Below are 3,250 nucleotides of genomic sequence, written 5' to 3'. Positions count from 1 at the left end.
AACCAGGAACACGTCAGAAAGGAAGGGGGCGTGGCTACCTCCCGGGTGGGGCAGGGCAACGGGATTCGCAGAGAGCGGCAGGTTCAGGGGGAAAGGAGGGAGCTGGACAGGGGCTGCGGCTCTCTAGTGACTCCTCTGGTGGCTCCTTCCAGCGGAAGCCACAGCCAGGGACCCGGGGATACGGGGAGAGGATCCTGGAGAAGGGGAGGGAGGAGAATGTAAATTAATGAGGAAAGGGTTCAGCTCGTCCCCTGCTGAGCACAATCTGCCCTGGAGTCTTCCGCTGCTATTGGAATTCTCAACCCCAAGTGATCACAAATCACAAATCAGTTAAAAAACAACAACCAAACCCCATGAGATTAGTTTAGAAACCATAGGGATTTTTTTAAAATGACACCTTTGGGGCTCTCTTTATTTGACTCTGGTTGTTTAGTCTTTAGGATGCACTCTGTTCCTGAGGGCAAGAAAATTAGTGTTCGTTTTTAATGAAAGGTGAAATTCTTATGTAATTGCATTATTCCAGCAGTTGGAGCTTTAAGAAAAACATCAAATATTGTCTTGCATAATGACAGGTTTCAAGTAGCAGCCGTGTTAGTCTGTATCCGCAAAAAGAAAAGGAGAACTTGTGGCACCTTAGAGACTAACAACTTTATTTGAGCATAAGCTTTTGTGTGCTACGGCTCACTGCATCAGATGCATGCCGTGGAAAATACAGTGGGGAGATTTTATATACACAGAGAACACGAAACAATGGTTGTTACCATACACACTGTAAAGAGAGTGATCAGGTAAGGTGAGCTATTACCAGCAGGAGAGAAAAGAGAGAGAGAGAGAGAGAGAGAAAAAACCTTTTGTAATGATAATCAAGGTGGGCCATTTCCATCAGGTGACAAGAGCATGTGAGGAATGGCGGGGGGGGGGGGGGAATAAACATGGGGAAATAGTTTTACTTTGTGTCATGACCCATCCACTCCCAGTCTTTATTCAAGCCTAATGTAATGGTGTCCAGTTTGCAAATAAATTCCAATTCAGCAGTCTCTTGTTGGAATCTGTTTTTGAAGTTTTTTTGTTGAAGAATTGCCACTTTTAGGTCTGTAATCGAGTGACCAGTTCTCTGACTGGTTTTTGAATGTTATAATTCCTGATGTCTGATTTGTGTCCATTTATTCCTTTACATAGAGACTGTCCAATTTGGCCAATGTACATGGCAGAAGGGCATTGCTGGCACATGATGGCATATATCACATTGATAGATGTGCAGGTGAACGAGCCTCTGATAGTGTGGCTGATGTGATTAGGCCCCATGATGGTGTCCCCTGAATAGATATGTGGGCACAGTTGGCAACGGGCTTTGTTGCAAGGATAGGTACCTGGGTTAGTGTTTTTGTAGTGTGGTGTGTGGTTGCTGGTGAGTATTTGCTTCAGGTTGAGGGGCTGTCTGTAAGCAAGGACTGGCCTGTCTCCCAAGATCTGTGAGAGTGATGGGTCGTCCTTCAGGATAGGTTGTAGATCCTTGATGATGCGCTGGAGAGGTTTTAGTTGGGGGCTGAAGGTGATGGCTAGTGGCGTTCTGTTATTTTCTTTGTTGGGCCTGTCCTGTAGTAGGTAACTTCTGGATACTCTTCTGGCTCTGTCAATCTGTTTCTTCACTTCAGCAGGTGGGTATTGTAGTTGTAAGAACTCTTGATAGAGATCTTTAGGTGTTTGTTTCTGTCTGAGGAGAGACTGCTGAATTGGAATTAATTTGCAAACTGGACACCATTACGTTAGGCTTGAATAAAGACTGGGAGTGGATGTGTCATCACACAAAGTAAAACTATTTCCCTATGTTTATTCCCCCCCACCTCCCCTCCCCCCCCCCCGGCTGTTCCTCACACGTTCTTGTCAACGGCTGGAAATGGCCCACCTTGATTATCACTACAAAAGGTTTTTTTTCTCTCTCTTTCTTTTCTCTCCTGCTGGTAAATGGCTCACCTTACCTGATCACTCTCTTTACAGTGTGTACGGTAACCCCTATTGTTTCATGTTCTCTGTGTATATAAAATCTCCCCACTGTATTTTCCACTGCATGCATCTGATGAAGTGAGCTGTAGCTCACGAAAGCTTATGCTCAAATAAATTTGTTAGTCTCTAAGGTGCCACAAGTACTCCTTTTCTTTTTATCAAATACTGTGAGATTTGCAGTAAAGTTGTAACGTTGGTTACCCTGGATAGCTAAACAGTCTGTTCTAAAGATGGTGCCTATTACTGGGCAGCTCTGTCAGCACTGCATTTTCTGCATTGAGTATGAATTAGCACGGGGTTCCAAATCCATCATCTGCTTTATTAAAAACAATAAATACGTTGCCTTTAAATAGTGTTTCATCCACAGATCTCAGGGCACTATATAAAGATGATGAGGCATAATCATCCCTAATTTAGAGATAGATTAACTGACCTAGAAAGAGGTTAGGTGACTTGTTCAAGGTCACACAGCAAATCAGTGGCACAGACAGAAAGAAAACTCGAGTCTTCTGACTCTTAGCCCAGTGTCATATCCATACTGTTGAGTGTGTGTGAGAAAGAAAGATATCACACGGAGCTTTGTGGGTGTCGGTCTGTGAGAGGAAGTGAAAGATCCCATGTCAGCCTGTGGGTTTGTGAAATAAGTCCTGGTGGAAGCTGCTGGCTTGGCAGCCATGGAGACTCAAGTTCTCATTTTATCAGGAAATAGGTACAGCATGGGTGGCAGTGCTGAAAAATTCCCCAGCACTCATATCTGTATCTCAACCTGACCTGGAGGGTCTGTTTCTCGGGGTCTTCATAACCATTCAATCTTTGGCCTCTGTCAAAATTATCAACAAATGCCTCAGTCCTGCAAATTGTTCCATGCAGGTGGACCCCTTGTTCATGCAGAGATCCACTGAAGTCAGGACTCTGTGTGGAACAACTTGCAGGACTCAAGGGCAAACATACACATTAGTGACAATAGTGGGAGTGATTTCTGTGGCTGAGAACACCTGCTCTCAGGGAAATGGACTTACTTCACTTATTAAGCCACCTAAAAGTCATCAGATCAGTATCGGGTTTACAATGGCGCCATGTCCACACTCAGAGGAGCTCCGGTGCCTGGACCTTGCCCCATAGCTCTGCTCTGAGGCCCCATCCCCACTTGGTCTCTTCCCTTCAAGGCTCTGCTAACCGCTTGCTCCTCTCTTCCCCGCACTGCTCGCTCCTCTTTGCCCCTCCCACCTGCCCGCTGCTCCCTTCT

Source organism: Lepidochelys olivacea, assembly GCF_965140295.1.
Source record: "Lepidochelys olivacea isolate rLepOli2 genome assembly, chromosome: 2".
In the NCBI taxonomy this organism is placed as follows: Eukaryota; Metazoa; Chordata; order Testudines; family Cheloniidae; genus Lepidochelys; species Lepidochelys olivacea.
Note: the sequence above shows the minus strand (reverse complement) of the source record.